This window comes from Phacochoerus africanus, chromosome 1, assembly GCF_016906955.1.
Source record: "Phacochoerus africanus isolate WHEZ1 chromosome 1, ROS_Pafr_v1, whole genome shotgun sequence".
Taxonomy (NCBI): Eukaryota; Metazoa; Chordata; class Mammalia; order Artiodactyla; family Suidae; genus Phacochoerus; species Phacochoerus africanus.
Window position 1 is genome coordinate 80,251,755 of NC_062544.1, and position 12,675 is coordinate 80,264,429.

Consider the following 12,675-nt stretch of genomic DNA (forward strand, 5'->3'; position numbering starts at 1 on the left):
ATTTCCCAGCAACTTTTGCGGGCGGGGGGTGAGGTCTGTGCAATGTGGGTGGAAGTGACGGGGTACCCTAGATGCCCAGGTGGGAAAGGAGTGGGTATCCTTGCTCTCCCAGCCCCCACTCTTCCTTCCCAGGAGGACTCTGAGGTCCAGGATGGGAGCAGCGAACTTTTTATGTAAAGATAGCAAAAATTTTTGGCTTCCAAAGCCGTTTTTGTCAGAGCCACTGCAGGAAAGCCACCATAGAGGATGTGAATGAGAGGCTGTGACTGTGTCAATAAAACTTTATTTAAAACATTCAGGTGATGGGCAGAATTTGGTCCTGACCCTCAACTCACCCATGTGCGTGGTGTTCACCTGGAGACTCAGTGTCTGAACTGATCACATCATTCCTTTATTTCTTTGACAAGTCTCAGGGGCTGAATTCCATACTGGAAACATCTAGCTTGCCATGTGAGAGATGACCAATAAGACAGTACTTGGAAAGTAAACTAGGCGGGTGGGAAGCCGAGCATGTTACATGCAGAGAACAGGCCGATGAGGCGAAGAGTGTCTGGAAGGGTCCATGGTAGACCAGGTGGGGGTGGAGCTCTCAGAGAAATATTTGGGCTTTGGCCCAAAAGGTGGGAGAGGTCTGGCCACAGTGGGGGAGCATCCCTGGGAGGAGAGTGATAGTGGGAGGCTGAGGCTAAGGAGTAGTCCTTGGAGCACAGCCAGCGGCAAGGACCAGCCCACCAAGAAAGTGGCCTGAAGGGCGAGCAGGAGCCAGAGGAGGGGCAGGCCGGGCCAGCGGGCTTGAGGAAGACTTTAAAACATCACCAGGCCACTGCATAGAGACAGGCTTATGCCAGTGGTTCTCAACTTGAGTCCCATCAGAATACCTGGAGGGCACATAAAACTGCAGATCTCTGGCCTTGCCCCCAGAGCTTCTGATTCCATAGGTCTGGGGACCACACTGAGAATCACTGGATTTCAGGAAAGCTGGCAGTCACCAGCAAGTACTGCCCCAGCATCCAGCCTGGATTGTACCCCCTCCACCCTGTCACATCACCTGCCCCATTTCCGTCACAGATCATATCACTCTGAATGATCTAGGTCTCCTGTCCATTCCTCTCTTTCCTCATCTTCCTTCACTGGATGGAAACCCCTGAGAACAGAGACCAGCTTCTTAACAATGTTTCCAACAGTAAGAAAGTGTGATGTATACAGTAGGTGCTCAGTGGGTATTTCTTGACAAGAAATGAGTGGAATGAGAGTGAGTGTATAAGCTGGTAGTGGGCATTTCTCACATATCTGCAGCTTGTGAGCAGAGGCACTAACCACTAACTGACTTTTTTATTTTTATTTTTATTTTTAACCACACCTGCAGCATGTAGAAGTTCCCGGGCCAGGGATCGAACCTCCACCACAGCAGTGACAACACTGGATCCTTAACCCACTGCACCATCAGGGAACTCCCTTTTGTTCCAGACTATCTGTCAAAGATGTTTGTATAGCAAACTGCCTTGGGGAAGGAAGAGGAGGAAGAGAAGAAGGAGAATTAGGTGTCTCCCAGCAGAGGAGTGTGGCTTAGTTATTGCCCAAGAAAATAAAAGTAATGTCACCCCTGGTGCACAGGCTGGGTGATTATAAAACATGCTGATATAAAACATGCAGGTTCCCAGAGCCCAGGTCCCTGGCTGTGGTACAAACCCACTGCATGGCAGCATCCACCTGGGCCCTCTGTCTTATCCCCTGTGGGGTTTGGGGACGAGAGGAACCTGTGCAAACACCAAGCTAGTGCCAACCATGTCTTGTGTTTTCAGGATTCAGATGCTTTGACACCTGGGGCCTTGCTGATCCTGGAGATACTGCCCCCTCCAGGCAGAGCTAATTCCTAGACATGGTGAGTGACTCTCCTGTGAACATGCTCTTCAACTACAAACCAACCAATCCAGAGCCTACACCCCCAATCACCTCTTTTAGGGGGCCCTCACACACCAGGTCACTGTGCCTTGCCCTAATCACCAGATAACTAGGGTCACCCCTACCCCCAGAGCCCATGGAAATTATTCAGACCAGCCAATCCTAAGCCTGCTACCCTGCCTTGCTCTCGCTCTTTCCTTCCTGTGGAGCAAAGGCTCCACACTCCCTCCACTCTGAACGACCCTGGTGCTTCCCTATGTGGCCCCCATGGTGTGCTGTGCCCCTTCTTCTTGGAAACTGTGAGCAATGAACCATCTTTTAAGTGGCAGTGGTTTCCCCATCTGTTGGCCTTTACTCTACCTCAGATTTTCTATTCATACACTATATTTTAAAATCTCATCTTACTTGCTGTGCTATGAGTAATAAAGTCCTCTGTTCCCTCCCAATCCAGGAGTCTTTGTCATCTGGCCTCTGTCATCTGGAAGCCTCCATGAAACTGACAGGCTACCTGGTGAGCCTAGAAGTAGGCAAAGTCTCCACCCTTCACAGTTCTGACAGGACCCAGGCTGTACTGCAGGAAGTCTCATAGGCGCTGCTGTGTTGGAAGGAAGAAATAGAAGAAAGGAGGCAAAAAAGACAACCTCTCCAGCTTCTCCAAAATGTGGAGGGAGGTTTAAGGCCAGAGAGCATCTGTCAGTCACAGATTTGGAGTTCTAGGGCAAGTCTTCTCAGACTTTAATCCTCCAGGGAGCTTGTGGAAAGGTTGGTCCCAGAGGTCTGAGATCCAGCCTGAGATTCTGCAAGCTGCTGAGGGATGCTGATGGGGGTCTAGGACACTCAACACAAGACCCACATTTACAGAGGCCACTGGAGGACGGGGCCCAGAGGACTTCTCAGGCCTGCCCCCTGCACCAGCCAGGCCCATGTTAAATCCCCTCCACCCCCACCGTCTCCCAGCCCACCCCAGCATACACAACCTCAAGTCCAAATGTGGACGGATTGAGCAGCCCAAATGGGACACTAGAGGCTGTGACTCCCAAGGGATCTTGGGAATTTTCTGGAGCAGAAGATGAGGTTCTCAGAATGGCCCTGACCTTCATCCCTGTCCTAACATCCAAGGAAGATTTGCTTCAGGTTACCTCCACCCTCTCAGGAATCTGCCTGTTGCATCCACTGCCCCACACAAAGATGGAATCCCAGAAATGTTTTTTCAATTAATTAAAAACCTATCAGTTTGTATTTGTGTGTATTGTAGTTCCAGGGACAGCAGAAAGAAAACTCCTGGCAGAAATAACCACATTTGTTTATGGCCTATTTATTCATTGATCTGCTCTTTAGGAAGCTAGGAAGTTCCTATTTTTAGCACCTCCCAGGCTCAAGCGTGGATTTTTCTTTTTCCCTCAAGCTCTTTTTAAAAAGTTGACATTTCCCAGCCTATAAACTGCTGAGTCATGTCATGCATTCAACAGGGGGGAGACCGTGGGAGCAGCAGCTCAGACGAGGCCTCCCAGTCTCCAGGAAATACTCAACGAGGCATTTGAAAATTGTAGGAAATACTCACAAGGCATTAGAAAATTGTAAAGCACTACAGAATTTGAAGAATCTTTCATTCAATTAAAAAATTTTTCTTTTAATATTCACAAGGCAGGAAAGGCAGACAAGAGTGGCTGGGAAGCATCATAGGGCTGTCCTGGAAGCAGCCTTCCAGCGAAAATACCAGCTGCTCCAGCCTTTGTGGACCTTCTCTGCCCTCCAGGCAGCCAGGTACCAAGGGCTGCCTTCACTCACCCATTCTCTTTCCACTTCCAGAAAAAAAGCATACATTCTGGAGCCTTTTCCTTGCGTTTGCATCTGCCAAGCGCATTGGACCAAATGGTAGTGTGCAAGCCACTCACTGAAAAATGTGGCACAGGTGAGCTGTGCATGAACGCCCATTCTGTTTTATTGAATTAATAAATGTGTTTATTTATTTTTGGCCACACTTGTGGCATGTGGAAGTTCCTGGGCCAGGGATCAAACCTGAGCTGCAGCAGTGAGCTGAGCCCATCCTTAACCCATGCCCCCTGGGAACTCCCTGAACCCCCCATTCTAATCCTGTTAACATATTTGAGGACAGTCATTTCAGCTGGGGTGCTGGGCTCCAGAGCTGTCTAATGCTCACTCACGCCAAGGACTTGAGTGGGTCTTTGAATTCTCTGGGTCTCAGTTTCTCTGTCAATGGTGCAGGAATGATAACTATAGATTCCCACCACCACCTGGCATTTGGAAAAGCTACTGCCCAGTCTAAGTGGCTAATTATAGCTTCATCATTTGTGAAATCTTTCTGAAATATCCACACCAGTTACCCTCATTATAGCAGCCACCTCCAAAAGTGGAAACTCTAGGATAATCTTCATAATAACAATAATAATACAGTGTTAGACAATAGAAGATTTCCAGGGCATTAATCTTCCTCATGCCTGTGTGAGGACAGGAGGGGGCTAATATATGAAAACATCATTGCCATCATCAATGCATCTTTTCAGTTCATTGCATATTCTTTCCAAAACTGACGATCATTCTACCTTCTGTCTTCACTCCTGCGAAAAGGAGAAAACCTACATTTATAGTCTCCAATTAATCCCTTTTTTAGACATGAGGATCCAGCAAGATTTGTGTAAAAAGATGTAGTGAGTCGAATAACGTCCCCTCCCAAAATGTATGTCCCACCAGAACCTCTGGATGTGACCTTATTTAGCAATAGGGTCTTTGCAGATATGATTAGTGAAGATGAGGTCACTGTGGAGTAGGGTGGGCCCTAAGTCCAATGACTGCTGTCCTTCTGAGATGAGGAGAAGGCCAAGTGCAGAGGGAGGCAGAGACAGGAGTGACACAGTCACAAGCTGGTGAACCTAAGGTTTGCTGGCAGCCACTGTGGCCCCTCGGCAGATAAAGATTCTGCCTTAGAGTCTTGGGAATCCAGCCTGCAGACACCTTGATTAGGACTTTCTACCTCCAGAACTGTAAAACAATACACTTCTGCTGTTTTAAGACCTCCAGTGAGGGGTATTTTTTAATGTCAGCCCTAGGAAACTAATACAGAAGGGGAACAAAGGCCCTGGAGCCTGAAGGCCAAGAAAGGCGTCGTAGAAGCTTCCAGAAGTTCTGGGGATAACACTCAGGCATCTGGAGAAGTCCCCTCTGATTCCACCTGATCCATCCCAGGAACCAAACACTATGGGGACCAAGAAAATGCAGTTCCCTCTGCCTGTCCATCCCGACCAGCCAGCCCTCAGCCTCCACCCCCACCCCCACATGTCTGCTTGTACCTGTGGGAGAAGAAGCATTCTCTGACCAGTGGATGAAAGGCCTGTGTACTTCCTATGCTCAATTAGGACCAAGGCTTCCTTCAGCTGTGCTTTCTTGCTGCAGGAAATGATCAAGACAGTTAGGCATGTATACTTCTCTCCCTTTTTTCTGCACGTACACACCCCTTTCCTCTCCTTCTTGTTCAGATCTTCTCTGATCAAGAGAATGTGTTACCTGAGTTCCCGTTGTAGCTCAAAGGTTAATGAACTCGACTAGTATCAATCCCTGGCCTTGCTCAGTGGGTTAAGGGTCTGGCGTTGCCATGAGTTGTGGTGTAGGTTGCAGATGTGGCGCTGATCCTGCATTGCTGTGGCTGACAGCTACAGCTCTGATTCTGCCCCTAGCCTGGGAACCTCTACATGCCTCAGGTTCGGCCCTAAAAAGACAAAAAGAGAGGGGGAAAAAAAGAGAGAGAGAGAGAGAGAGAACATGCTATCATGTTTCTCAGAGCCTGTGAAGGCCTTGATGGCCAGCCAGGTACTTCCTGCTGCTCCATCATCAGGTCTCAACATGGGGCTTCAGCGGCTGCATGTCCTTGTCCTGCCTTATCTAGGGACCCATTGCTTTTTTCAATGATGGGACTGGGTCCTTCCTCCTAGACAAAGGCAGCAGGCCAGGGGACAGGGCATAGGAAGCCCTGCACAGCTCCTGGTGCCACCAGCCCTTGGGAAATGCTTTACAGCTTTAATACCCAGTAGAGGGTCAAGGTCAATTGCACAGACCAGGGCTTGGCCAACAGCCTGAGAGCTAAGAATCGTTTTTACATTTATAAATAGCTGAAAACAAATTAGAGAAGAGGAATATTTTGTGACATGTGAAAATGTTATGAAATTCAATAGTGTCCACAGGGGAAGACTGATTGGAACATGGCTGCACTCTCTCCAGGGTCTCTGCGTGGTCTGTGACTGCCTTTGCTGTCAGCAGTAGGCTTGAATAGCTGTGACAGAGACAGGTGACCCTCAGGGCCTAAACTATTTACTAGCTGATTTAGCTTTACAAAAAAAGTTTGCCGGAGCCAAATTATCTGACTTCAAATCCTAGCTCCACTATTTACTAGTTATGTGATTTGGGGCAAGTCATTTCTCCTCTCTCTGTTCTCATGTCCACCTCTCTAAAATGGGCATAAAAGTTCTTCAAAACAGTATTGTGAGGCAGTTCCCTCTGTGGCTCAGTGGCTGAAGAATCCAACTGCAGTGGCTCAGTTTGCTGCAAAAGTGCGGGTTCAATCTCCGGCCTGGCGCAGTGGATTCAGGATCTGTCATTGCTGCATCTGGGGTGTAGATCATAGTGGTGGCTCAGGTTCAGTCCCTGGCCCAGAAACTTCCATATGCCTCAGATGTGGCCATTAAAAAAATAATAATAAATAAAAAACATTATTGTGAGGGAGTTCCCGCTGTGGCACAGTGGCTTAAGAACCTAACCTCAGCAGACAAAGTTGTTGTGGAGGAATGGCTTCGACCCCCAGCATGGAACAGTGATTTAAGATTCACAGGTGCAGCCATTAAAAACAAAAACAAAACAAAACAAATCCACAATTGTGAGGATTAGATGAATCACCATTCTAATTCTTAGAATGGTGCCTGGCAGAGAGAAGTGCTATAGATGGGTTAAACTATTTTCAGGTCTTCATTTTAATCCTCAGTCTCCCTAATTCCTATACCATCCCACACAGAGAATAAAATGAATAAAAACTCCCAAGGCTTTGTTTGACTTAACACACAAGGGTTCTTTAAACTCATTTTCCCTTTTCTTCATTTCCTTCACTTTTCATTATTACTCCACGTGCAAACAGATCCAGGAAACCTTAGCTCAGACTTCTCAAATCCCAGATGGGTTCCAATTTGTTATATTGGAGGAAAAAAGATATCTGTATTCCCAGCAGATGCACATGGGTATTGTTTGTCACACCTGCCACCTCCTTACTCTTCAGCATTAATGGACCTTCTTACAAGCTCTACAAATCTTGACATTAAAAGCAACAGCAGGATGATGAGGCATGGATTTTCTGCGTGGACAGTATGTTTTCTCTCTTTCACTGTCAGTGGCTGGGTGACATGCAGAAGACTTTGGAAGAGCTGGAACAGAGGTGGAAGGGCTGGATGGTCATCCCCCACCATCCCCTCACTCCTTTCATATAATTGGGTTGTGGCTGGACGCATGGTTGCTCTATTGGAAACTCCATTTCCCAGCTGCCTGCTGGTGTATGTCAGCATGTTCATGTGACCAAGTGCATTGCGCTGGGATGCAAACGGAGGTGATGGGCTCACTTCTGAGTCTGTTCCTCAACATTCTCCATCATCCCAGGAACCAAGCATGCAGATGAGGATGGATCCCTAAGTGACAGCCAAGCAACAGGATGGACAGAACCTGGGTCCCTGAGTGACCACATGGAGCAGAGCAGCCCTCTCACCTTGGACCCCTAACAGAAAGACTTATTTGAGAGATAGTAAATGTTTGTGCTCTTCAAGTCACTCTGTGACAGCAGCTTAACTTTTAATCTAACACAAAGGCCTTGTAGCTCACCACCTTCAGGCTGCAGAGGCAGAGGAGGGAACTGACTGATTGGGTGTTCCCCACCCCCTCACCCCCACCAATCCCACACTTGGGTGCAGAACTAGGTCTGGAACCAGTCTTTAAATGTATAGCCCTGTCCTCTGTCCACTTAACACAGACATTATGCTTGGTCTTTGGGGACAGGCCTGTATCACTTCAGATCTCTGAAATAATCTACCCAGTGCTTAGTACACAATATCCACTTGCTGCTAAGTAATAGTGTGTCAGTCTGGGTCCAGTCAGGAGAGAGAAACACAGGGAAGTCAAACAGGTAAAGGGCATTATAAGACTGTGAATTTCTTGTTGTGGCTGAGCAGGTTAAGAATTTGGCTATATCCATGATGCAGATTTGATCCCTGGCCTTGCTCAGTGGGCTAAGGATCCCTCATTGCCATGAGCTATGGTGTAGGTTGTAGAAGTGGCTCAGATCTGGCATTACTGTGACTGTGGTGTAGGCTGGCAGCTGCAGCTCCAATTCTACCCCTAGCCTGGGAACTTCCACATGCCTCGGGTATGGCCCTAAAAACAAAATCCATCGCTGTAACAGAACTGGTTGGAAAGAAGTAAAGAGAACTCTAAGGCATATATGAATAGCAGGTGTGAGGAGCAGCAGGACTGGGATGGTGCACTCAAGGACACCTCCACCCCACCCCCAGGCCAAGACCCAGATCTCATCAGTTGTGGCTGATAGAATGGCAGAGAAGAGGCTACGGTTCTATGCTGGAGGAACTTGCCAGAAACTGGCCCTCCAGGGAATCTGGGAAAGCTGTTTGTGGGAGACACCTCACTGGAGACACTGTTCTGAAACCACCTGAGAGGGTTTGGGGGAAGCTGCTGGCCACACAGAAGACGGTGAGCACACAACTGCTATGGACATTTAGGGCACTTTTATGAGTAAGCGGTGATCAACTTCTGCTCATTTTTTTTCTATTTTCTTTAGAGACTCTCATTTTTTAACTAATGTGTGATTCATCTAAAAATATGACTTAGAAATATACATCTGTTTTTAACATGAGATCGTTTAAAAATGTAAAATCAAGGCTCATGCTTGGCAGTGTCCATTCATTTACAATATGGGAGGCACTTTGTTCAGAAAGGGCATTTGTTTTCTGTTACCCATGGTCACAAACTTAGCAGCTTCAAACTATCCACATTCATTGTCTCACCATTTCGATGTGTGGGGAGTCCCAGCATGGGCTGGCTGAGTCCTCAGCTTACCTGGCAGAGGCACTGTGTCCAGGTGGGGGCTGAGGCTGCTCACTCCTCTGATGTGCGGGCTTGCTTCTAAACCATCTGGGTCATTGACACAATTCAGTTCCTTGAGGTCAGCAGACTGAGGTCCTCTGTTCTTTGTTGGCTGTCAGCTGTAGGTCGCTCTCAGGTCCTCAACACCTGGCTCACTCATGATGACAGCTTAGCTCTCAAAGCCAGCAGGAGACTCTCGCTCTAGTTCAGCTACCTCTGCGTCTTATATAATATGACATAACCAAGGGAGTCACTGTCCCTTTTTATTTTCAGGTCTACCCACTCAAGGACACAAAATTATATAGGATGTACAGACCAAGGGTGGAATTTTGGAGCCCATTCAGAATCCTGCCCACCACAGAAACTCATAGAAAGTCTATAAAAATTAGAAAATTATCTCGAGCAAGTCTAGCTATGCCCCATTCTAGAAATTGCTCGGATCTTCTAAATGAGCCAAGATTCTCTCACTATTCTTCAGCTTCCACTCTCCATATCCCCTCCCCACCTCTGAAATACTTAAAGGACTTTTTTTTTTTTTTTTCTCCTGCTTTAAAAAGGGCTACACCTGCAGCATGTTTGAAGTTCCCAGGCTAGGGGTGGAATCAGAACTGCAGCTGCCAGCCTATACCACAGCCACAGCAATGTGGGATCCAAGCCACATCTGCAACCTACACTACAGCTCATGGCAATGACAGATCCTTAACCCAATGAGTGAGGCCATGGATTGAACTTACATTCTCATGAATACTAGTGGGATTCATTACCACTGAGCTACAATGGTAACTCCCTTAAAGGGATTTCTTTTCAGGGATCAGCAGAAAACCAAATCCAGATCTTACTCTGCACCATCTCAGAACTTGACTCCATTTCTGATGCCCTCTCTGAACACAGCTGGCAAGAAAAGAGGTAGTGGGGTGTATTACTTTCCCAAATCTCTGGTACCAAATAACCACCACCTGGGGGGCTTAAGGCAACAATAATATACTCTCTCACATTTCTGGAGGCCAGAGGTCTAAGTCAACGGGCCCATGCTCCATCTGAAGACTCTCGGGTAGGACCCTTCCTGCCTCTTCCAGCTCCCAGAGGTTTTAGGCATCCTTGGCTTTTGGCAGCATCACTCCAGTCTCTGCCTCCATCTTCACATGGCCTCCTCCCCTATGTCTGGGTCTCAAGTGTCCTTCTGTCTTTCTCATAAAAACCCCAGTCATTGGATTTAGGGCCCACCCTAAATCAGGGATGAGCTTGAGATTCTTAATTACATGTGCAAAGGCCCTGTTTCCAGACAAAGCCACATTCACATCTTCCAGGGTTAACACGTGGACATATTGGAGTTCTCATCGTAGCTCATCAGGTTAAGAACCCAACTATTACTCATAAAGACGTGAGTTTGATCCCTTACATTGTTCAGTGGGTTAAGGATCCAGTGTTGCCATGAGCTGTGGTGTAGATCGCAGATGAAGCTCAGATCTGGCTGTGGTGTAGGCTGGCAGCTGCAGCTCCGATTCACCCCCTAGCCTGAGACCTTCCATATGCTGTGGGTGCGACCCTAATAGACAAAAAAAATAAAAAAGACATGGTCATAGTTTTTGGAGGGATGCAGTTCAATTGATTGCATGGGGAAACTGATTTAAAAGTCCAGTCTATTGCAAATACCAGATACTCCCCTTGATCTTGCAGGGGCCTTGATTGGTGAGTATAATACAATTGAGAGCCCAGCTGAGGTGGTGCGCCCCTGGAGAGGCATAGGGCTAGGATCCTAACCCCTCAGGATGCTGCCGCTCTGCCTGTCCTCTGTACTGCAGCCCCTGCACTGCAGGGAGGCCCCTCCACATGGGGGCCCCAGCAGAGGGGGAGGCAAGAGAGCACCAAGGCCTCTGCATTCCCCCACAAAATGCTCAGTCCCTCTCTTCCTCAGTCGTCACAGCCCTAGTATGAGGTTAATAACAATGATACCCACTTTATGAGATGCTGTTTGAAAATTAAATGAGTTAATGTAGGTAAAGTAGGCAGAATCCTAATTGGCTGCAAAATTCCCACTGTGATGGTGAAACTGCCTTGCATAGGCCCCTCTCCTTGAGGACCTGGTGTATATTCTGTTAAACTAGATGAAACTGCCATTTGAGGGTAAAAAACAGTGTATCTGCAACTCACAGGTTTCAATAGAATGTAAAAATCCTGTAACTGTCAGCTACTATTACCACGGACATCTCTAGACCCACATGCTGATGAGGCCTCAACCACAGGAAAGAAGGACCTCGCCCTCCCAGCTCTAGGATGAAAAACTCAAGGGAGGCTCTGATTGGTTGAGTGTGAATCATGTGCCAAACTTTTGACCAATCCCTGTGGCCAGGAGGGGAGTGTTATGATTGGCCTAGCTTAGATCACCTGCATGCCCCCATTGGCTGCATTCCAAGCCCATATTTGGCACAAAAACACCAATTCTTGTTAATGATTGATGGAGGGATGGTTTGAATATATAATAAATGCACAAGATAAAAATCAAACATTAGATAAAAAAGTTACACCATGGAAAGTAGGTCACTTCTTTTCAGAAGTTTCTACTGTGTCTTTTTGTGTTATCATTACAAAAATGATTATGCATCTACAGACATACACATGAATAAGTAGAGACACAACTCCTCTTCTTCCCCACCTGTTTTTCACATGAATAATTGTGTGCTGGATACTTTCCACTTCTTTGACCCTGAGCATTTCTCTCCTTGCTTTTCCCTTCTCCAGAGCCAGAGGCGATGACCTCTGTTGCCTGGGGCTTCCCTGATTGTTTCTGGTTGTTCTTGGTCAGCTTAAGATGCTGGCAGAAGATCAGAGAGTGGGAGGCACACCAGATGGGGGTATTTATTCCTCCAGCTGCCTCTCTGTGGGTCCCAAGGCATGGCCACCACTGCCCCCCACTAAATCCACAGCTTCTATTGGGAGACTTCTCCCCAGCTCCAGCTATCTCTCTGAACCCCAGTGGCGCAGCAGTAACTGAGCTAGTGCCCTCTGGGGCTCCTAGGCACATAAGCCTTTCCATGTCCCCCATTGCTTGTGTTTATGGAATAAACTTCAGCCTCCATGATCTTCCCTGGGTTCCAAAGGTCAGGTTCCAACAGTTGCTATTTAGGGAAGGGAGGGGAACAATCAAGAAACAATAGTGCAGCTTTGGGGGCAGGGTCTTGGTCCCTCTTCAAGGAATATGGATAGCAATATCTTTGAGTTCTTCTACAGAAATAAACCCCCCAATGAATGGAAGGGGTTAATGAAGCATTTTTTATTCCAGAAAGAAGACCACTAGACAGACCACTGAATACCAGCTTTGAAAACAATGCAGAAAAAAAGAAAAAAAAAAAGGAGTTCCTGTTGTGGCACAATGGAAATGAATCTTACTAGTATCCATGAGGATACAGGTTCAACCCCTGGTCTCGCTAAGGGGGTTGGGGATCCAGCATTACCCTGAGCTGTGGTGTAGGTCACACATGCATCTTGGATCCCATGTTACTGTGGCTGTGATATAGGATGGCAGCTATAGCTCTGATTTGACCCCTAGCCTGGGAACTTCCATATGGTGCAGGTGTGGTCCTCAAAAGCAAAAAAAAAAAAAAGGAAGAAAGAAAAAGAAGAAAAAAG

At 47.3% G+C, this 12,675-nt stretch overlaps 1 long non-coding RNA gene across 1 annotated transcript; it reads right to left on the reverse strand.

Annotated features, from left to right (window-relative positions):
* Positions 1–3,955: 3,955 nt before the first annotated feature.
* On the reverse strand, positions 3,956–9,569 carry LOC125111948 (uncharacterized). Its single transcript, XR_007130988.1, has 3 exons — positions 9,022–9,569; positions 5,211–5,307; positions 3,956–4,481 (listed from the first exon to the last, which is right to left on the reverse strand). It is a non-coding gene; the product is annotated as an uncharacterized LOC125111948 (long non-coding RNA).
* Positions 9,570–12,675: the final 3,106 nt, after the last annotated feature.